This window comes from Lissotriton vulgaris, chromosome 5 (assembly GCF_964263255.1).
Source record: "Lissotriton vulgaris chromosome 5, aLisVul1.2, whole genome shotgun sequence".
In the NCBI taxonomy this organism is placed as follows: Eukaryota; Metazoa; Chordata; class Amphibia; order Caudata; family Salamandridae; genus Lissotriton; species Lissotriton vulgaris.
Window position 1 is genome coordinate 67,912,600 of NC_141693.1, and position 24,128 is coordinate 67,936,727.

At 47.9% G+C, this 24,128-nt stretch overlaps 1 pseudogene; it reads left to right on the forward strand.

Moving 5' to 3' along the window:
- Positions 1 to 645: 645 nt before the first annotated feature.
- The window catches only part of LOC147710195 (heat shock 70 kDa protein-like), a 42,633-nt pseudogene continuing 19,150 nt past the window's right edge, over positions 646 to 24,128 (forward strand).

Sequence of the window (24,128 nt, forward strand, 5' to 3'; positions counted from 1 at the left end):
ACGGTGCTCGACATTTCTCAAAATCTCTCAGAAAGGCTGCATTTTGATTGGCCAGCGGGTTTGACAAATACGAGAGGCTTCGAGAAGCTGCTTGGCTAGCCCCGCTTAGGCCTCTCCTGATTGGGCAACAGAGCGGAAACTTCGGGAAATGTCTAGAAGTATGACAATCCTGAAGTTGTGATTGGTCGCAGGGCGTGTTCCACTGCGCGTGGCTACTTAGTGTATGCGGCTGCTGGAGATTAAATACAGGAGATGGTGAAAGACGCTTTCAGACCCGAGCTGGAGAACAGAGAAGCCGCTTCCATCACCTGTGAGGAGAGAAGTCATAGAACAACTGAGTGATCGTTTTCAATACGAATTAACAAAAACACAGACCAGCAGCCTAAAGGCAGGAACCTGTCGCAGCCTCCCCGGAGTCACAAAAACCTCAGAAGAAGTCTGCACCCAAGGGCGTCGCTATCGGCATCGACCTGGGCACCGCCTACTCCTGCGTGGGGGTCTTCCAGCATGGCAAGGTGGAGATCATCGCCAACGACCAGGGCAACTGCACCACCCCCAGCTATGTGGCCTTCACAGACACCGAGAGGCTCAGCGGTGACGCCGCCAAGAACCAGGTGGCCCTCAACCCCCAGAACACCGTCTATGATGCCAAGAGACTGATTGGCAGGAAGTTTGATGACGCGGTGGTGCAGGCGGACATGAAGCACTGGCCCTTCAAGGTGGTGAGCGATGGTGGGAAGCCTAAGGTGCAGGTGGAGTACAAAGGAGAGAACAAGACTTTCTTCCCTGAGGAGGTGTCTTCCATGGTGCTGACCAAGATGAAGGAGATCGCTGAGGCATACCTGGGTCACCCAGTCTCCAATGCTGTCATCACTGTGCCTGCTTACTTCAACGACTCCCAGAGGCAGGCCACTAAAGATGCAGGGGTTATCGCTGGCCTGAATGTGCTGAGGATCATCAATGAGCCCACAGCCGCAGCCATCGCCTATGGGCTGGACAAGAGCGGCAGGGGAGAGCGCAATGTCCTGATCTTTGACCTGGGTGGAGGTACTGATTGAGCGGTAATTTCTTCTGGTAGTTGCTCAATGCGAAACCTTCATGCTACCTCTAATTTACCGCTCAAAAGGTGTTGGGCCCTTCACACCATGTATTACCTTCAGGAGACTTTAAATAAAGATGAACAGTCAAAAATGCAATTATTATTTTAAGCCAATAAAGAGAGTTGTTGAGTATTTAAAGGGTTTTATTTTCTAGTCAAAAGTTATTTTTTCTCTGACCCTTTATTCATTAGTAAAATATCAATCAGGTTACAGAATTTGGAAAACAGGAAAAATAGCATAAATACAGAACATATTAGAGTCTGCATATAAGCATTACATATAGGAATGTGGCGCAAAATGTCATTCAAAACTCTTAAAGAGTTTCTAAGAAAAATATAGTCTTGCAAGGCTAATCAAAAATCAAATAGTTTGCAAACATCTCCCATAAAGATAAATAAATGCATTCGACAAATAAATCTTTTCAGACCTAAATAATTAGTCAAAGCATAAACTTGAAGTTTAGCATCTAATTCTATTTAATCAGCTGCACTCTCTGTCTGTCTTTGTCTAAAGAGCAAGCAGGGAGGGAGACAGCCCGCCCTTCACCAGACCTCAAAGGAATATGGCCTGCAGTGCCAAGATATGACGTGGAAGCAAGAAACCTCTCCCTGACTCTCCTCGGACGCACCTCCCCTTCAGCAATCTCCCGGGACGTTTCTCGGACCTAACCCATAGGATGTCTGGCCTAATCTGTTCCTTCTCTCAAGAGCTCACACACCCCCTAATGAGCCTAGAAGCCAACTGAGCTGAGAAAGCCAGCCCCTCCTCCGGAGAGGTCAGAATTTATACACAAAATTTTGGCAGACTACACAAAATGTTTCAACTTCAGGAAGACCTGTACGTGATTGCTCAGTCATGATGGCATGACGTCTCGCTTTCCTGACTCATTCTAAAAACCTGACCTTACCAGTTTTACCAAAAGAAGCATACATGAATAATACATTTATAAACATTTGCAACATTTACTAGGAAAAATGTTTCTATAGTTTTCCATCCTTCCTGTCACAGTGCAGTCAGATGGATACTTTAGTTAGCTGGTACATTGGCACAATCACAAGAATGTACAGTTCAAGCTGTCCTTGACTCCTTCCGCAGTTTGATTCAAGCTGCCACAGTCTGCGCATGCTCTCTTCTCTTTCAAAGCAAGCCATAGCCTTGCTGGTTTCACAGGCAGCCATTAAATGGTAGGCCCCAAAATAAAACAAACACAAAGATAATATTAATTTCATATAAATCAGCCCATTATGTTTCCCAACTCTATACTAATACTCCTTATAAATGTTTACCTAGCCAAGCTACTTGTGTAAAGCAGCTTTTCTATTATTTATGACAACATGCAAAATAAAGGTGCAATGTGCAACAAAGAAAAAGAGGTGTTATTAACTGAAAATATTTATCAAAATATGCAACAAGTCAAAGTCTCTTAAGACAGAAATAGTGGATTTAGGGATGAGCTGGGAAGAGAGAAACATATTCTATTAATCTTCAAAGCTAAAAAGGCCACTTTTCTCTACATTGCAAAAACATATGTTAATTCAGCAAAAGCATTTGAGAGTGAATAGGCCTCACTTTCATGTTTTTCATGTGCCATGTTTTTAACTTGCACCAAAAGGTGCGTGGCAATTTAAATGCAGTCTGTCTGAAGCACAAAAAATAAAACCATGCCTGACTGCAGATGAAATCTGCTCCATCAGTACCTTTGATGTTTCAATTCTAACAATTGATGATGGCATCTTAGAAGTCAATGCTACAGCTGGAGACACCCACCTGTGAGGTGTAAGACTTTGACAACCGCATGGCTAGTCACTTCATTGAGGAATTCAAGAGAAAGCACAAGAAGGACATCAGCCAGAACAAGAGGGCAGTCAGGAGGCTGAGAACTGCTTGTGAGAGAGCCAAGAGAACCCTGTCTTCCAGCACTCAGGCTAGCATCGAGATTGACTCGCTGTTCGAAGGCATCGATTTCTACACTTTCATCACCAGGCCGCGCTTTGAGGAGCTGTGTGCTGACCTCTTATGAGCAACCCTTGATCCTGTGGAGAAGGCTCTGAAAGATGCCAAGCTGGACAAAGCTCAGATCCATGAAATTGTGCTCGTAGGAGGATCAACCCGCATCCCCAAAATCCAGAAACTGCTCCAAGAATTTTTCAATGGCAGAGAACTGAACAAAAGCATCAACACAAATGAGGCTGTGGCCTACGGTGCAGCAGTGCAAGCTGCTATACTGATGGGTGACAAGTCTGAGAATGTGCAGGACCTGCTCCTCCTGGATGTAGCACCTCTCTCACTAGGGCTTGAGACTGCAGGTGGTGTGATGACTGTCCTCATCAAACACAACTCCGCCATCCCAACTAAGCAAACCCAGCTCTTCACCACCTACTCCGATAACCAGCCTGGGGTCCTGATACAAGTGTATGAGGGTGAAAGAGCCATGACCAAGGACAACAATCTCCTGAGGAAATTTGATCTAAGCGGAATCCCACCAGCCCCTCGGGGTGTACCACAGATCGAAGTGACCTTTGACATCGATGCCAATGGTATCCTGAATGTCTCTGCTGTGGACAAGAGTTCAAGCAAACAAAACAAGATCACCATCACCAATGACAAGGGCCGGCTGAGCAAAGAGGAGATTAAGAGGATGTTGCAGGAGGCTGGGAGGTTCAAAGCAGATGATGAAGTCCAGAGAGAGAAGGTCTCTGCCGAGAATGCACTGGAGTCCTACGTCTTCAACATGAAGAGTACTGTGGAGGATGACAAACTTAAGGACAAGATCAGTGAAGATGAACGGAAGAAGATAGTGGACAAATGTAACCAGACCATCTCCTGGCTGGAGAGCAACCAGCTGGCAGAGAAGGAGGAGTATGAGCACTAGCAGAAAGAGCTGGAGAAGGTCTGTAATCCCATCATCACCAAACTCTACCAGGGTGGGATGTCTTCGGGAACGCCTGGTGCAAGCAGTGGAGCTCAGGCCCGCCAAGGGAGCTCCAGCGCTGGACCCACCATCGAGGAGGTGGGTTAATGATGGATTCTTCTCATGGTCCCAGCATTGTGGAGGTGGATGAATGATGGGCAGCAATTAAGACTTCTCATGGCTCCTCCATTGTGGAGGTGGATTAGTGATGGACAATAGTGGATTATCCCCATGGCCCCACCATTAAGGAGGCAAATTAATGATGGCCTCTTCTCATGGTCCCTCCATTGTCGTAATTTGACGGTGATCGGGTTAGCGTTAAGCTTTGCTACAGTATTTTCCCCTTATCTTGACTATAGTTGTTGTGCGCCATTTTGTATGTATCAGCGGCCATTTTAGTTGAATGCGTTGCCTCGTGGTCAGCATGCCCTTTTGTCCTTCCTCTGTACCACTGACCACTCGAGTTTGCCCAGCAACAGGCTATTTTTAGTAATGGTCAAGCTCACACATGCGCAGTTTAGATTTACCAGTCATCACTTAGGAATGTTCCGCCAAACTGACCAGTGGTGTTATAGCTCCTCCCACGAGTTGGCTGTGTTCCAAAAATGACCATATATGTACCTAAAACTCTGTAACTGTGTACCGCCTACCTTTTATTACTGTAAAAACTGTATAAAAGAAGGACTCGCACCGATGTTCGGTGTGATACTTCTTGCATTACCGAAGGGTGCTGTAGGAATGTACCACCACCCCATGGGGTCTTAATAAACTTGTCTTTTGCATTTTCCAGTTTCCGTGCCAACAGTTCTTATGGTGTAGAGGGTATTCTGCGCAGTATGTAGGTCTGAAGAACCCAATACCACACCATTGTGGAGGTAAATGAATGATGGACAATAATGGATTATTCCAATGGCCCCTCCATTGAGGAGGTGGATTAACCATAGACAACAATGTTACTTCCCATGGACACACAATTGAGAGAAAGTGGACTGAAAAAGGCTTCTGGCCCTTAACCGCATCGCTGCTACGGTCATTTTTGCGCTGTGCGGCTTTTTTCGCAAAACCGCGTTACATGACGAGCTCAGCTCGTCATCAGCACACGCCACCCATGGCTGATGACGAGCTGAGCTTGTCAGCAGCATCGAAGGGGTTAACATACTTTTCTAGGTCTTCCAGAACATTCTATGGCCACAAGTGCTGAATCCAAGCTGTGTTCTCTGCAGGTGTTGCGTTTGTCTCACAATGAGAATGTTAATTTATTTGATCTTATAGCTATATTGTATAAAGACCATTTTGCTTACATATGTTTATATTTTATTTTTGTAATAAAATGATTGAACTGCACACCGTTGTTTCTATTTTCCATTTACCTCAGTTAATGTGTGTTGTCTTGGGGGTTAGTGTGTGCTTTTGTGGAATTGGTAAGGGGTAAGGTAAGATGTCTTTTTCTTTTTGTTGGAGGGTGTGTGTGGAGGGGTGGAGGGGTGGAGGGGAGTTGAGACCTGACAATGTTTTTGGTTAATGCACTGTTCTATAAACCCCCAAAAGCAGCTTCATAAAATGTTTTGTCCTGTGTTGTATGGATGACAAATCAAATAGGGCAAGATTAAAGGAAACTGCACATTATGTAGGGGTGTTGAGTAGTGTGGGAAGAGGCCACGCAGAATGAGGTGAGCATTTTTGGAGTACACTGTGTGTGAGAACCAGAGCATTCAAATTTGGAATTATTATGAAACCGATGCAATAACTTCTACATGATCTACCCGTGTTTACACATGCAGCTGAACTTGGTGTGGGTTTCCATTCAACGTCTGCACAGTACCAAGCATTTCTTGAAGACGTGATTGACTTCGTTTTATCCTCTAAAATCAGTGCAGAACAGACAGTAAGCAAGAAGATGGTTCATGTGGTGGCAAAGATGAGTGTTCTAAGAATCCTGATATTATAAAGGTGCAAAAGAGTACCTGGGGCATCATAGATGAGAAAGGTGCCAAGATCCAGATAGCAGAGCCAGGACGGGCGGGGGACGGGGTCCGAGAGCAGGGAGGGTGGGAGAGCAGACGAAAAGCACAAGGAAGGGAGACCGCAGGGGTTGGGGCAGTATGGCTGGTACAGAAGAGAAAAATAATAACAAGAGGGAATTAAGCAACCACTGATGGAAGAACTAGAGATTATAAAGATATAAAGCCATCTACAACAGCCGGGATAAGCAAAGGGGCGTAGAGACCAGAAGGAAGGGGGAGTGGGGGTCATACAGAAGCCAGGAAATGCAAGAGGTTAGAAACATTAGAGGGGGGAGGGCGACCCCGCAGAGAACAAGGAGGGAAGAGAAGAAAGTCACAAAAAGAAGCCTTAGTGTGCTGGAGGCTGGAGGGATTGAGAGCAGAAGAGGGCGCGGGGGACCTAGGTGGCACAAGTAGAGAAGGGGAGCATCAACAGGGGGCACAGTTGTGTGTAAGTGGCTGAAGGGGTCTGGGAGCAGAAGGTCGTAGGGATTCGGAAAGTACAAACAGAAAAGCAACTGTAGGGTCAGAAACAGAAGCTGAAGGGGACTGGGGAGTACAAACAGAACAGCTGCTGGAGGATCAGAACGTAGAAGGTGCAGCGTTACCCTTGGGAGAACCAATAGAGACTAAAGTGTCAGAGGCCAGAAGGGGAAGGAGGACACTCAGGGAGTACAGGGTAGTAAAGCAGAGCAGTCCGAGGCTTACTCAGAGAGGTGGAGTGGGGTTAGAGACCAGAACACAATAAGATGGAATAAATCAAGTTTTGCTCAGTGCTTTATCTCATAGAAAAGAAAGGTGATCGATTTCTCTACACAGCACAATGCAGCACATGAAAAATAACAGAGGTACATGCGGGTATAGACAGGGTCTGAAAATAGGTACAGCGTTAAAGGGAGATCAGTGACGTGTAACCCAATCCCAGTCAACCACCAACTTTAATTTCTGCCACTATCATGAGTCACAACACCCCTGGGGAATTGTGGGTCTTGTAGTCCTTTCTATAAGCCAGTGGTGTGAATCCAAATCATGCAGGTGTCTGGATTGGCCAGATAAATGCTCTGCTTTCCAGTACATTTTGGGGAGTCACCAGTGGTGGCTGGGTGCAAACCCAACCCTGCCTGAGTCACCACACTGGCGACTTCCTCTGGTCTTGCTGGCCCAATCTCTGCCCCCCAAAAGAGGACCAGAGATCCCACCCCAGAAATATGTTAATCCTTTGGGTGAAAGGAAACTATGCTCCAGGGGCTAGTGATTAGGTTAGCGGGAGTCCGATGGGGACTCATGGTGAAACCTAGTGTCTGTGCACCAGGATCCTGAACCCATGCAATCAGAATTCCGGCAAAGTTACTTGTGAACGGCTGCTGTCTGCAGCACTCACACAGTTCAAGAGTCACTTGGGTGATTCCTCCAAAGCAGCAGCAGGGTAACTCCGGGGGATTGTGGTACATTAGGCTCCATGGCTATCCTGCTCCTTCAGGCCAGAAGGAAGGACAAAAATATCATTTAAAAATCATACAGGACAAGAAGATCGCGAAGGTCATTTTCTACGGGTGAGTAAAGTTTAACTATATATAACTCCACATATTTGAAGCTTGATGATATTTTATGTTATGTTATATATATTTGTAGAGCGCAAACTGATACCCATGGGTTTCCTGGCGCTGTAGAGTAGACCTGCTGTGGGTTGAGCCTATGACTAGCTGGTAATCTTGAAAACAGCCATGTTTTTACTGCCTTTCTAATATTAGGAATGCTTCTGATGTGCAGTGGCAGGGAGTTCCATTAATCATGAAACTTCTTCCGCCCCAATTCGCTTTTTTGACTCGGGGATGCTAATAAGTTTTTGGTCAGCAGACCGTAAAACTCTCTTAGGCTTATACCAAATGAGCGTTGTTGTAGAAAATCCGGTCCGATGCCATGTAGTGCTTTAAAAACGAGACACAGTGACTTGAATTGGGTACGTTTGCTGATCGTCAGCCATCTTCAAGGTACGTTGATCTGGAGCCAAGAATAGTACATTTATACTTACCTATTTGCACTTACCTACTTGATATTTGTGTCCTCTATATTTTTGACACAATATTTGTGTTTCCGATATTCTGTCACTGATCCGTGCTTGGCTACTGGGCTGTGAAGTCCTCTTCTAGGGAGCCCCCTCTTCCATAGTACCTCGTGTACCACTTCCTGGTTACAAAGTAGTCCTCATCCCTCAAGGGTTTTCCAAACAGCACTTCCAGCAGGATTCAAGACTTGTCAAGTGTGTGTTCAACCTGAAGGGAAGCTGGAAATCAGGGATCCTCACGCTGGAGTTCAATGGTATCTTGGATATGTGGCGTGTCCACGTCCTTGGCCAAGAGTCTCTTGGCACACTGTTCTGGTCTTCCACCAATATTTATGTCCTGTTGGCAGTGCCTCTCTCTTTATTCTGGTTTGGGTGTTGGCCACCATTGTTTCAGAATCAAGGGCTGAAGCTGGGTGTGTCTTGACTGTGAATATAAAACAATGGCACAAGAGTGATATGTTTGTTCTACCTAACAACTACACTAACACTTCACAGCAGCCCTTCTGAGGGATAAAGGAAGGAGGAGGAGCTAGGGCTGCCTCTGCTCTTCCAAGGACTTGCTGCTCCTACTATCTCTTCCCTGGGGCATAGGTACTGTGGGTTCCAGGGCCCTCTACCAAATCAGAAAAGTATCTGAGCTGGCCAACCTCACCTCTGTCTAGTCAACCATTCATATACACAGAGATCTACAAGGGATTCCTGTCCACAGTTCAGCACACACACACAAGCTCAACATAGATCCGAATTGCCTGCATTTGCACACTCAACTCCGCAGCCCCATGTTCCAAAGCGACATGCAAAAGAATTGGTTGAGAGAAACTCAAGAAGTCTTTTAAAAACAAGTAAGAGATACAAAGAGGTGAGTCCAAAAAGAGACGTGGTACAGACCGAGGTTTAAGGTAGAGCTGTAGAGGTGAACAGAAAGTGGTAAAGAGAGTGGTATTGAGAGAGAGGCCCAGTAGATATAGGTGAGGTGAAGGCAGGTAGAACAGGAGGAGTAAATACATAGATGTGAAGAAACAGGTGTTCTTCAGGTTTAAGCCCCACTTTGTGCCCCCATTTTGACTACCAGGTACTTGCATAATGGCTCTGAGATGCCCCGAGCCCTGCTAAACAGGAATCAGTTCATGTGCTCTGACCCTTAAGATGGTGCATGTTTAATTGGCTTGTCCCCAATTGTCATAACCAAACTTACTTGTAAGCCCCTAGGTTATGGTTATTGTATCCCTCCCTCCATGTCTGACTCTCTTTGCCGTGCCTCGCCCTCTTTCCCAACGTCTTCACCCTCTCATACAGACTCTCTCTCCAATTCTATCAGTGAAAATCCTCTCCTCCCCCACAGTCACTTTGGCCTAACCCTGCCCCTGGAATCCTAGCCGTGACACTGCCCCTCCCAGCGAGACTCCTTCCCCATCCTTGTCATTAAGGACTATCCACAGATCCTTACATTTGGTCTCCCCTCCCCATGTGGAACCTTCCTCCCCCGTTGCCTAAGATTGACCGCTCTATCTCCCTCTCTCCACAACCATAGACCCCCGTAGCTACCCGCACACCAGTTCCTACCTCAAATACGCTTCCTATACAATTTCCCCCTCTTCTGTTCCCCTTTGCTCTCTTATCCTGACCTAGGACTCAACTTCTAACAAAAGCCTTCCCAGCTGATGCAAGGAGGCCTACTCCCTTAATTCTCCCTATCTCCCCCACTCCCCTAACTCTTCCCCAGCTCGTACAGCGGATTGAAAACCCATCTCTCAGAACTTATAACATTTCTGTCCAAAGTCATGTGACCTCCTGCCTAATGTGTGGAATCCCTCCCCTGTTTATGATCTCCCCCCCTCTATGGGATATCCCGCACTAGTCAACACTGACCCAACCTTGCCACCCACCTCCTTCACTCTGGGCATCCCCACAAGCTCTATAGCACAGATGCTGAATGAATTGAACTTAAACTCAACTCCTTGGCTTCAGAATTAATTCTCCTTAGAGGAGATCTCTCCAACCTTAACCCCTGAGCGTGCATAAACTCTTTTGTCACTTCTCCCACAAGTTCTCAAAACTTCTCTCAATATTCCCAGTGGCCGACCATCCCCCTTTGCAGAAAGGCGCACAGGCCTTATTGTGCGGTCTGCCCTTTCTCTACTGGTGACCATAATTCCTTCAACATTTCATATCTCCTTAAGTCTCAGGCTACTGATTCTCTCCCCATCTCCATCATTCCAGTTATACTGGGCGTCAACCGATTCCCTTCTACTATCAACTCACCTAGACCTCCTGCACAACTCACCACCATTCAACCCCTCATGTTACCAATCACAACTCTCATCCTCTTTCTTGTATGCTCGTTAACTGCAGATCTGCAGCCCTTCATGCTACGGAGATCTCTGAAACCACCCTCAGTGAGGCTATTGACATCGCTTTCCTAACGGAAACCTGGCTCAATGACCATTCTCTGGCCATCCTGGATCTACTCACTCCCTGGGGCTATTCTATCATTAGACAGGATAGACCTGATAGAACTGGTGGGGGCCTAGCCATAATCTATAAAGCTGAGCTTCAAATCTTTGAAAAAAGCTGAATACCATACCTTTGAATACCTTGGCGTTGAACTCCATGCCAAAAGTTCCCCTCCCCTCAGACTGCACAATATCTACCAACCCCCCCCCCGCCCCCCCGGTGAGCTTCTACTCTTTGCAGAGGCGTTATCTGACCTTCTTAATCATCACTCCCTCTTGGACTCGAAGAATCTGTTTTTAGGAGACTACAACATTCACTGGAATAACCCGGATGACCCCACTGTGAGGCGCCTCGCTAACCATCTAGAGAAGAACAACCTAAAGCAACTCAGCATTAAACCTACCCATATTAAAGGTGCCACACTTGACTCAATCATCTCTAACACTGACATGGTCTCACTCAAGGACATCTCCCCCATTGATTTTTTCAGACCACCACCTCATTCTTTTCAATATCTTCACCTCCATCTCTCCTCAACCAGCATTAAATAACAAACCCAAGATTCGGACTAGAAACCTCAAATCAAGTCACCCCTTTCAAACCCAAGTCTAAAATTCAAGCCCACCTGCAACTTCTCCCGCACTCCCAAAACACAAACGAACTTACTGAACATTTCAACAAGGCTATATCCGATGCCCTTGACCAAGTAGCTCTGCTTAAACGCAAACAACAAAGAGCAATGCAATCTAAGTCTTGGCTCAATCCGGAACTTAATAAGGAAAGAAGACAACTTAGACTAGCAGAAAGATCATGGAGACAAAACTCCTCGCCCTCTCACTTAGCTCTTCTCAGGTCTTCAAGATCAACATACAAGAAACACATTTTAATGCAAAAAGCATCCTTCTTTCGTTTCCAACTAGATCATGTTAAAAATAGACCCAGAGAACTCTTTAACATTGTCGGAAGACAAACTTCTTCTGCCCCTACTGAACTGACTGCAACTAATGAAAGATGTGAGGAAATTGCAAAATTCTTCATGGATAAAATTGCTAAAATTGACCAATCCTGCCTGCATATCCTGACCTTTCTCAACCTCCACTCTTCTCTCAACTCCCCGCCTACCCTCGGCTAAATCCACTTCTAATCCTTTCCTTCACCAATCGACTCCAACTGGCTCTGAAGACATTTCCAATACACAATTGAACAAGCATTTGCAATGCAATAGGTCTCGCATTTGTGAAAGTTGGAGCCATTGGTGTTGTAAATTACAATGTCTTTTATCCATGTGTTTTGGAGCGGATGTATGTTGTGTGGAGTTGAATTTTGTGGTTTGGATTGGAAATGTTAGTTGTGTAATTGTGTGTGGTGTGGATTTGTGTAGTGGAATTATATGGTTAGTAATGATGGTGTATTAAGTGTACTGAAATTATGTGGAGTGGGACTGTGTGTTATGGAGTGTAGTTATGTGGAGTGGTATGTAGTAGAGTTTATCTGTTGTGCTGTTGAATTTTCTGGCACAATGATGACATTTGTGGTGTGTATTGGATATTTGTGGTGTCTTGTGCAGTTGTGTTGAATTAAATTATGTGGTTTACTGTCGAATTATGTGGTGTGGAATGTAAATGTGTAGGTTGAATTGTGTGGCGTGTAAGTGCCTGCACGCGGACAAAATATGAACAAAAATGCAGGACACCTTGTACAATGTGGGAATGCAATAACAAGATTGTCCTGAGTTAGCGACGAGAGACAGAAGCAATAGAGCCCCGAACAGAAGAGGACGCCAACAGGCTAAAACAACTGATCACCTATCTGTCGATGCAGGTGAACACCAAATGGAGATTAGGAGAAAGAGGACCCAGGATGGACTTGAATAGTATGATGTTTGCCCGATGTTAAAATGTGCCACAAATTGCGGAAGCCTTGCTGATGCAGAGAGATCGAAGAGGATGTGTTTTTGTTTTGTATGAAGGGGGCAGCAGACAGCACATGTGATTAATAGGGTGAAGGTGGGATGGCATGAGGCCAATGTGGTGAGTTAACGGGAGCCAAACAAGGCTGTGAAAGCTGCCACCACCGAGCTCAAGGAACTGAGAGAGCACAGCCAGCACTAAATTCGGAGTGCTCCAGACCTCCTCTGCAAATACAATTGAATTATCTGTAACTGAATGGAAATTAAATAGTCCCTGCTGTATGTAGGTGATTAGTGGGAAATCTCGGGAGACAGATTGTCCAGTGAAGAGAAAGGGGGCGGGGGGGCACATGATACAGAAAATACCAAGGAGAGACTTTGCAGCGAACATTAGACAGTACAAAGAACTGAGCTAACATACGTACGCCGCACTAATGCTGGAAACGCCAGGAAATAAATAGATACAGTACATTGAAATTACGCATGCACAAAGGAACGAGCATTTGCAATGCAATAGGTCTCGCATTGCGAGAGTTTGAGCTATTGGCATTGTAAATGACAATGCCTTTTATTTATGCGTTTGAACACATACAAGCTGTGCGTAAACAAGCGCTTTGTACTTATAGTCCTTGCTTATGAGAAGCAGGGCTGGCAGGCGCTTTCATTGCCAGTCTTGCTTTTCGAAAGCAGGGACTATACGTACAAAGTGCGAGTATATGCACCGCTTGCACGTTGTCAGAACAAGTGAATAAAAGGCATTGTTATTTACAATGCCAATAGCTGCAACTCTCGCAAATCCAAGACCTATTGCACTGGAAATGCTTGTTTTGCAGGCAATGACAACCATGACGACCAATTCTAAGGCTTCCCCCAGAGCAAAGCAAGACTTAATGTGTGTAAGACAACATGAGACTCTTGAACACGTGGTCCTGAAGTGTACAACTTTGAGCATAGACACAACTTACTACATCGCTATTAGTGGATATTCAGTTGGAGAACGACATGCACTTAACCGTTCTTTAAGGGATTGGTTGTGCTTGCTTGACCTACATATTGGAGAATTAAAGTCTCTGTTAAATTGTGCCTCTTAACTTTCCCCCGTGATCAGGTAGTTTTGCAGCCTGTCACTCTTTGCAGTCGAGGTTTCTTTCCAATTTAATTTAATGTTGGGGAAAAAAATGTGAATCCTGGCCTTTGTAATGTAACTAGTGCTTTGGGTTGAGGTGACGCTACATAAAATTGTAAAATGAAAACATGCCACCCAGAAAACGATTTGTCCCAAGTCATCTGCACTGGGCTGAGTGCTGATAGAGTGAAGGCGAGCCTGTGTGTCTAAAATCACAGGGCTGTAAAGCGCAGAGGGCGTGCTGGACCGGGGTGAAGTTCTGTTACTGAAAACAGAAACACACAAAACAACTTCGCTGGGCCCAGGCCGGTTTCCAAAGCAGCTGCTCACCTCTCTATGACATGGGCCCAGATATGCAAGCCGTCTGTCACCCAGTTAAGAAGCAAATTAGTACCAATACAGTTTGATAGCAGTAAACCACTTTCATATGTTGCTATTTGAGGAATTAAATTCATTTATTGGTGCCCTCACCTGACCCTGTGCCCGGATGGTACCAGGCAACTGACCTGCCTGCTGACTGTCACGTGAGTGCTGTGCGCATCCGGCTCGTGCTGTTCAGGACTCAGACATCGTGGCAGCACCACGGACAAACAGATCCTGTCGTGCCGTCTGGAGTGGAGGGCCTCTCTGTCCCACGTGCACCTGGGCCGATGCGAGAGGCCCAGGCACACATCTCTTCAGCTGCCAAGGGACTCGTCAGGATGTGAAATGCCTTCTCTCCTGACTGACCTCAGCGGCCCCTACTCAACGGTAGCAGAACGGAGACTCCCAGTGCCTCAGATCACACAGGGAGAGGTGCGGGGCCGTCAGTGTTGGGCAGGATGTGAGCTCATTGCGCCAGCCGCACCGGCCGCCACTTAACGCACACATTTAATCTGAGAGGGCAGGCCCCGGGTCCTGATCATTTGAAGTGGGCAGGGGTGACACTGCCAATGACGCGGGTGGGAGGGGCATTGGCAGCAGTAAGAAGCAGAAGAGGCCAATGACCTGGGGCGTCAGGGGACTGCAAAACTGAATGTGTTTCTGTGTCTTTTGTATGCGAACACTCGCATTATTTTCACCCAGCTAAATAGTCCTCAACTTCCTCAATTCGAAACAATAGATCGCTAAATTGGTCTTTCTAGAATTCAAGCTGAAGCGCTGAAGAGCACAGCAGAGGTCAGTGGGGAGCGTGAAAGGTACGGAGTTTCTTTCAATACTGCCAGTGGTCAGTTTTACGGTAACTCCCTTGATTTACCGTCAGTAAAGAGATGGAAGTTGATGTCACATGATGTGTGTGTTTAGCGCCGCGGGAGGAATCAGCCAGCACTCTGCTACCTGCAGTTTTGCAATACAGCGAGTCAGCAAACAAACTGTCTCCGCGGGGGAGGGAAAGAATGTGATGTGCACGTGTAGGCACGCCGTGAGCGTGCACATCGGCGTGTCCTGCGGTCTTCGCCGCTGTCCTTGAGGAGTGCTTCACGGCCCTGGGAGGGGGCCGCCAAAGCAACAACAAAAAACAAGCCCAGAAGTGATGTCCTGCTTAAATAATTTACGTGCGAGCTACTGAATGTCAATTCTTCAGTGCTTTAAAAACCTGCAGTGAATCCCGCCGCGGCCGCACCGGAAGTCAGGCAAGGTGGCCTTGTGACGGGGGCGTGGCCGCCTTCGGACCGGAAGAGGAGGCAGGAGGCGTAAATCCGTCTTGCGGCCCGGGGCTCCTGTGAGCGGTGGAGAGCCCCGGGGCTGCCAGCAGGAGGTTGCGGAAGTGTTGCGGGGCTCCCTTGACCAAGTGGGAGCCCCAGGAAAGGAGCGTGCTGCGAGTGGAGTCCCCCGAGATTGGCCCGGTAAGTTCCAAAGGGCTGGGGGGGCCTCAGTGCTCTCGTGTGTGTATGTGTGCAGGGGGTGTCTCTGCATGTATGTATGTGCGTGCGTGCATGGGCGCTCGTGATTGTGTGTGTATGCATTGTGCCTGCGTGGGTGTGTGTGTGTGTGCGCGCATGCATGAGTGTGGCTGTGTGTGATTGAGAGAGAATGGCAGGCAGGGGATGTGCACGGCGACGTGCGCGCCCTCGAGGAGGAATCTGAGACAGCGAGGCGCGTGGGCGATCGCTGTCTCACATTCCCCCGAACACGCCAGCAAAAGATGTCGAGCAGACAAAGCATGCTTCGCATGCTTTTTAGGTCTGCTCGACCTAAAAATACAATAAAAGCATATGCGAGACCTAAAAAGACAGGAAAGAGTGATTGACTGTTAAACTGACAGACAAGGACACGTGAAACAGGGAAGTAAAGGACAGAAAATGTGACAGAAATAGCAAACAAGAGGAGAAAAGAAAGAGTAAGCAGCGAGGAAAGAGCATGGGTACTGGTAACATTTCCTCAGGGGCCAAAACGTTTGGTCTGTGTTGTGTCTGAGGGCTGCAGGGTGGTGGGCTGGGGGAGAGGGGGCGTTGGGTTGGGTGGTAGAGGGGGCTAATTGAGGAGGGGTGGGTGTGTAAGCTGAGCGTAGGAGGAGCTAAGAATGTACATGTTGTTGCTGAACAGTTAAAAAATGCTTCTCAATTTATCACTTAAAAATGCTTCTCAACGCAGATATAATATGAATGTACTACAGTGATTTGCTTCGGGCAGGATAATAAAATACACTTTTTGAATTTAAAATTTTAAAGTGCAAAGGTGGCAGGAGGGATGCCGAAAAGAGTGATATATGAGGGTCTGGAGTGAGGGATAGATACAACTGTGTATATCAAAACAATGAGCAAGGAATGGGGGATGAGCCACAAAGGGCAAATGAGGTATAGAGAGGAGTGAGAAGTAGAAAAGTGTGGGTTTCAAATGCAGAGGGATTGTGTGAAAGAAGTCGAAAAGGTGTAATAGAGGGAATGCGTAAGGAATAGAGGAAGGAGTAAGAAAGGAGATAAGAGGGAGGTGTGGGGGTTGAAGGAAGAGATGAGAGACCTGGAGTGGGAGTAATGAATAGAGGGAAGCAGTGCGACGTGAAGGAAGGGTATAAGAGACAGAGGGAAGGAGTAAGATATGAAGGAGACGAGAGATGGATAGGTGGATGGTACAAGAGAGGGAGACTAGAGTTGTAATGGAGGATGGGAGTAAAAGATAGAGGGAAATGAATGAGGCATAAGACAAAGGAAACGAGGAGTGAGGGCTAGCAGGAAGGAGTAAGAACATTTGGGAATGTTGAATGTGGAGAGGGAATGAGGGAAGGAGTAAGAGTTGCCGCTCGGGTCTCACCTGCGCTGAAGCCTATGGGGGGCACTCAGGCTTGAGGAGCGGTGTCCTCGGTGCCAGATGGGGTCGCGCCGGGGTCCTGTGAGGCTGGTGCAGGGGGTTTCAGGCTGCTGCGGGGTGTAGAGCTGGTTCCATTGGAGGCAGTCCTGCTCCGAGGTTCTCCTGACTGGACCCCGAAGTTAATCTCCATTCCCAGCCTGTCTAAATGTTTATTTATTTTGGGGTTCGGGCGGGGGTCGGTACTGTAAATAGTCCGCAGCCCCTGTGCTCTCAAAGTGACTAACCGCAAACGCTGAGGAGTGCCATCCCTCCAGGAGAACGAGCCGGAGAGGAGAGCTGGGAGGCTGAACTTTTGGATCACTCCTTAAACTCCACAAAGGCAGCACTGAGCTCACACGTCCCAGGCACAGGGGCGGCTGGCACACAAGCAGTGTGGGTCGTAACTCCGCTTTTCAGGTCTCTTGCAGCGAAAACCAACAGTAGACAGAGGTGGGGAAGGGGTGGCCATTTTATAATGCTCACCTTAATAATGCTACAAGTGCAAGAGTTTCCAATGTTTCTACAAGTCACGCCCTGGCCTCCGGTTGCAAGACAGCGCATTCCTCAGCTCTGTTGTTTCACCACCGAGCAGCGCAGTGGAACCTGCAGGCGGAGCCACAGCCGCCAAGAAGACCTTTGTTTTAGTTGCGGCCATCGGCAGAGTGTTGACACAGCTTGCGGGAGGCTGAGTTTGCCTGGACCCTGGTGCCACCATTGTATTTAACAAATACCCATAAAAAGAAAGGCATGGGGCAGCGTTCCACGCCGTAAATATGAAAACATTATTATTCGTGCGCGATGCCTACATAAAACAAGTAGTCCCTAAATGAAACTATAACAGCCAGCAGCAGAATTACATTGTAGTTGGTCGGTGTTGCTTCCTGCAAAACTGAAGCAAACCAGAAATGAGATATCGGACCACCTGCCAATCAATGAGCAAGATAAAAACAGCAATGCCACATTTAACCAATGGCAAGTGACAAAACAAAGAGAAACACAATGGGTTGAGTTTCACTAGTAATACGGAATACATGATGCCTCGTAGAGGCAGCGCAAGTGCTACCTATGCGAGACCTAAAAATGCCGCATCTTGGTCAAAATTTAAACCTATGACGGAGCTTGAAGTCTTCAATATCATTGCGAAATTAAAGCCGACTGCTCATACCAAAGACCCTCTCATGGCAAAACTAATACATACCCTGAACCACATCATTGCCCCTTTTTGGACAAAAATTATTAACACCATCTTTGCCTCTGGGTGCGTCCCTAACTCCCTTCAACTTGGGCAAATCGCTCCCATCCAAAGAATCCCATGGCAGATCCAAATGATCCCAGTCACCTTCGTCCCATCTCCAACCTCCCTCTCCTAGCCAAAACCATGGATAAATGTGTCTTACTTCAACTTAACAGCCATATTGATAAATACAACTTACTGGACTCCTTTCAATCTGGTGTCAGGAAAGGCTGCAGTACTGAAACTGCCATACTAAACATTGCCGACGACATTCATCATTCGCTAGATAAGGGAGAGGCTTGCCTTCTAATCATCTTCGACCTCTCCGCTGCTTTTGATACAGTTAATCACTCCTCCTTACTTGAATCTCTCAAGTCCCGCTCAGGACTCAATGGCACTGTTCTTAAATGGTTCTCCTCCTACCTCCAACATTGAACTCAAGAAATTCAAATTAACTCCTGCCTCTCCAATCCCACCCCGGTCTCTCTGTGTGTCCCCCAGGGCTCAATTCCCTCCCTTCTGTATATATCCTTTGGTCACCTGAACAGGCTATCTTCTCTCTTCCCTTTAGACCGTTCCTTCTTCGTGTATGCTACCCTTTATCTACTCCTGCCAGTGCTCCCTACTGGTATCTCACCTATTTCTATTGACACTAACTTCTGGTCTGTTGTGCTTTGGTGTTGCGCTCTCCCTGGACTTGATTAGCTGTCCTGAGCTGTCCCGACCTCTCTTTTGTTAACCCTCCCCTCCTATCCTACATTTGTTTTTTTTTATAATTTATTGTGAGCTCCTAGTCTCCACTTCCCCGATTTCATTTAACTTTATGTAATCCTTGAATATGTACTACCTGTGCCTCTCTCCTGATCTTTTGTTTGTGGGATTCCCTTGTACGTGATTTTATGGACTTGGAACTACTGTACCAATGTTATTGCCTTTTCCTGCATATGTGAAGCGCTCGGATACCTCCGGTGCTAGCCAGTGCTATAGAAAACCTTTTTTTTAATGAATAAATGAGTACCAGGGGTACCTAGGGCCTGCAGTTTGAGTTGTCTCTCCTGGACAGCAGCACTAGTAGTGCTCTCATGAGTACGATAAGATAAAGCCTGGCTCGCAGTCGGCCACTGCAGACTGGAAGGACAGTTTAAAACTGTACCTCAACTTTGCCATTTAAGTAATGGCAAAGCCCAAACCTCCCTTTTTAATGAATGTAAATCATACCTATGGCAGGCCTAACAAGCCCTAAAGCAGTGAGCTGTGTGTTAAAAAGTGGACCCGGTTACATGTTTCAACAATAAAAACCCAAAATTGTTGTTTTCACTATGGAAGGACTAGTTGCCCCATTGGCAAGTAGAGTGTTATAGGCTGGCCCCCAAGCCCTGCTAACTTCTGAATGGAGTTACTAAGATTGGCACTGTTTGGTATCAAAAGAATCAGTGCATTACATTTGATATAATGGTTAAATCAATTTTAATGTCACTGGTGGCCAAAGTGCAACTTTAGAAGCTAGCACTTTGGTTGCCCAAGGTTTCCAGTGCTAGTTTGCTGATGTACACAGGGCTGGGGGGGGGGGCGTGCTAATGACTCTTAGGAATGGACACAATTGGGGCCTACATGGGAGAGATGTGTTACCTCCCTTCTGCAGGAAGCCTTACAGGAGCTTCAAAGGAGAAGCCATCTTTGAGGGCAAATGGGCACCACTTAGGAGAGGGGCACTCTATTGTTTAGGCAGACAGGCTGGCACTGGGGACAGGAGAGAAGAAGCTAGTTGTTAAACCGTTTTTTCCTGGGGCTCAGTAGCCCCTTGGTAGGCACACCTCTGGGGGTGTGCTTAGAAGCTCTGAGTGTCAAGAGAGGGGTCTTGCCATTGTGAGAGTGAGCAGAATGGTCCAGCCTGGGACAACAAGATGCCACACTCCCAGGAAGTGGTCATCAGGAGGGAGGGAACCTGGTAGCCAATGAGCCATCCTACCCTGATAGCATTTTCTGAAGATAAATAGGGCACTCCTGGAACCCAGAACTCAGATCTCGACTGACTTGGAAGAAGGACTGCCCTGCTGGTTTGAGAACCATTCAGAAAAGGGGGTGGTGATGAACAGAGTGTCTGAATTGAGCAGACCACTCCTACCCAGTCAAAAGATCAGGGCTTGATCCATCACCGTTATTTATCTCACTGCCCCATCCCAGCTCAGAACCTGGTTATATGCAAATCAGTTTGTCCCTGGCCCAGTGCATCATGGGAACAGGGCAGACTAAACTACCAAGCCAATTCTTCACCAGAAAGGAGACAAGCTACCGGGGACCGGTTTCTGGCATTTCAGCCGTCTTCGGCCCGGCTTGCTTGAATCCTGATGGAGCAGTGAGAAAGGGACTCATGTCTGAGTATACCCTGCCACACCTATAGTGGCCAAAAACGATTCAGAAAAGGGGGTGGTGATGAACAGAGTGTCTGAATTGAGCAGACCACTCTTACCCAGTCAAAAGATCAGGGCTTGATCCATCACCGTTATTTATCTCACTGCCCCATCCCAGCTCAGAACCTGGCTATATGCAAATCAGTCTGTCCCTGGCCCAGTGCATCATGGGAACAGGGCAGACTAAACTACCAAGCCAATTCTTCACCAGAAAGGAGACAAGCTACCGGGGACCGGTTTCTGGCATTTCAGCCGTCTTCGGCCCGGCTTGCTTGAATCCTGATGGAGCAGTGAGAAAGGGACTCATGTCTGAGTATACCCTGCCACACCTATAGTGGCCAAAAACGATTCAGAAAAGGGGGTGGTGATGAACAGAGTGTCTGAATTGAGCAGACCACTCTTACCCAGTCAAAAGATCAGGGCTTGATCCATCACCGTTATTTATCTCACTGCCCCATCCCAGCTCAGAACCTGGCTATATGCAAATCAGTCTGTCCCTGGCCCAGTGCATCATGGGAACAGGGCAGACTAAACTACCAAGCCAATTCTTCACCAGAAAGGAGACAAGCTACCGGGGACCGGTTTCTGGCATTTCAGCCGTCTTCGGCCCGGCTTGCTTGAATCCTGATGGAGCAGTGAGAAAGGGACTCATGTCTGAGTATACCCTGCCACACCTATAGTGGCCAAAAACGATTCAGAAAAGGGGGTGGTGATGAACAGAGTGTCTGAATTGAGCAGACCACTCTTACCCAGTCAAAAGATCAGGGCTTGATCCATCACCGTTATTTATCTCACTGCCCCATCCCAGCTCAGAACCTGGCTATATGCAAATCAGTCTGTCCCTGGCCCAGTGCATCATGGGAACACGGCAGACTAAACTACCAAGCCAATTCTTCACCAGAAAGGAGACAAGCTACCGGGGACCGGTGTCTGGCATTTCAGCCGTCTTCGGGACGGGATCTAGCCCTGATCTCTTGACTGGGTGAGAGCTTTCTGCTTAATTCAGAGACTCTGTCCCTCACCACCGCTTGTTGTAAATATAGGTTTGAGAACCAGGCAAGGAGTAGCTGCGCCATCGAAGACTTCACTTGCTGCACCTGGTGGCTATAGAAGAGATGGACTGTGCCTGCTGTGTCCTGCTCAAGGAGAAGCTATCTCCTGAGCCCAGTCAAGCCATGAGACCCGAAGGACAGAGGTTTTTTTTTGTTTTGTATAAATTTTAGTAGCGTTTCAAAGAACAAAGCAACATACATTGATTTGGAGCCATATGAGAAATCTCAGCCTATTAATACATTTCTGCAGTATAGTCGACTCCCCCTTCTCTCCCTCCCTCCCTCTCAGGTCTCCATGTGGGTGGAACTAGTAATTCCGTACAGCATTGAATTAGGGTCATTGGTAGTGGGTCAGGTGGACTATAATCACACAGGGTCTGTATGAGGACCCCACAGGCAGTCTATTTGCTATGACAGGCCCTGCTCATCTATGTCAAGATTCCTCCACCTTTCTGATCTATGGTGGTAACTCATCTGGCGACTTCAACAATTCAGTGAGCATTGCCGTCCACGCCCTCATGTCTTCCTCCAATTTCTCATCCCTGCGCGTTTGCTTCATATGACACCCCTCAGCATTAATCTATTCAGCCATATCTCTGAGCCAGTTCTCAACCTTCGGGTGACTGGGGAACAACCACCACATTACAATCCTGCGTTTAGCCATGAGCAACCCCAAAATGAGGAATTTCCTTCTCAGCTTTTTCTTCTTGAAGAGCGGGATGTGCCCCAGTAGCACTGGGCAATCTCCCTAGGGATCCTCCATCCTGTGACCGATTGAAGCCTCTGTATGATGGATCGCCAGAAGCTATCCATGTCGGGCAGCTCCATAGCATGTGCAGGAAATCAGCAGACTGCCCCCCACATCTGGGACACTCTGCTGATCTCTCCGGGTTTATGGCCTGCAGCCCTATAGGTGTTAGATATACCTGATGGATCACCATATATTGGAGTAACTTGAACCGCAAATTGGTAGAGGTGGCTTTAAGCCCCTCCTGAAATGTCTCCCACGTGCTTGTGTCAAGAGGCGTTTCAAGCTGAGCCTCCTATTGGCCCTGCGCAGTTAGTGTAGTCATGTGGGTGTCCTCCCTCAGGGCCCTGTAAAGATGAAATATCAGCCTCCTGCCCCCAGCCATTACCAGTAGAGTTTCCAGTGTCAGGAAAGGAGGAGGTGCTTCGGGGAACGTCAGCCATATCTCCCGCGCCATCGCTGCTATTTTTGCAAACTGTAAAAGTTTCCCCGTTCCTACTTGGAACGCCTCTGATGCGTCTGCCAGAGTTATAAATTGGTTGTAGGGGTATAAGTGCCACTGTTGGGGGCTATACCTGCCTGAGTGCGATTGATAGGCGCTGTACCTGCCCAAGTGCCACTGATAGGCGCTGTACCTGCCCTAGTGCCATTGATGGGGGCTGTATCTGCCCCAGTGTCATTGATGGGGGCTGTACCTGCCCCAGTGTCATTGATGGGGGCTGTATCTGCCCCAGTGTCATTGATGGGGGCTGTACCTGCCCCAGTGCCATTGATGAAGGCTGTATGTACCTGCCGCAGTGCATTGATGGGCACTGTACCTAACCCAGTGCCATTGATGGGCACTGTACCTGACCCAGTGCCATTGATGGGGGCTGTACCTACCCCAGTGCCATTTATGGGCAGTGTACCGGCTTGAGTGCCATTCATGAGGGCTGTACCAGCCCCAGTCCCATTGATGGGGGCTGTACCTGCCGCAGTGCATTGATGGGGGCTGGACCTGCCTCAGTGTCATTGGTGGGGGGTGTACCTGCCCCAATGCCATTGATGAGTGCTGTACCTGCCCAAGTGCCACTGATAGGCGCTGTACCTGCCCCAGTGTCATTGATGAGTGCTGTACCTGCCCGAGTGCCACTGATAGGCGCTGTACCTGCCCGAGTGCCATTGATGAGTACTGTACCTGCCCGAGTGCCACTGATAGGCGCTGTACCTGCCCCAGTGTCATTGATGAGTGCTGTACCTGCCCGAGTGCCACTGATAGGCGCTGTACCTGCCCCAGTGTCATTGACAGGGGTTGTACCTGCCCCAGTGCCATTGATGGGCGCTGTACCTGCCCCAGTGCCATTGATGGGCGCTGTACCTGCCCGAGTGCCACTGATAGGCGCTGTACCTGCCCCAGTGTCATTGACGGGGGTTGTACCTGCCCCAGTGCCATTGATGGGGGGGTGTACCTGCCCCAGTGCCATTGATGAGTGCTGTACCTGCCACAGTGTCATTGATGGGGGCTGGACCTGCCTCAGTGTCATTGATGGGGGGTGTACCTGCCTAGTGTCATTGATGGGGGCTGTACCTGCCCCAGTGCCATTGATGGGCGCTGTACCTGCCCAAGTGCCACTGATAGGCGCTGTACCTGCCCCAGTGTCATTGGTGGGGGCTGTACCTGCCCCAGTGTCATTGATGGGGACTGTACCTGCCCCAGTGCCATTGATGGGCGCTGTACCTGCCCGAGTGCCACTGATAGGCGCTGTACCTGCCACAGTGTCATTGTGGGGGCTGTACCTGCCCCAGTGCCATTGATGGGGGTTGTACTTGCCAGGGTGACATTGGCTGACCCAGGGTTGCACCTATCTT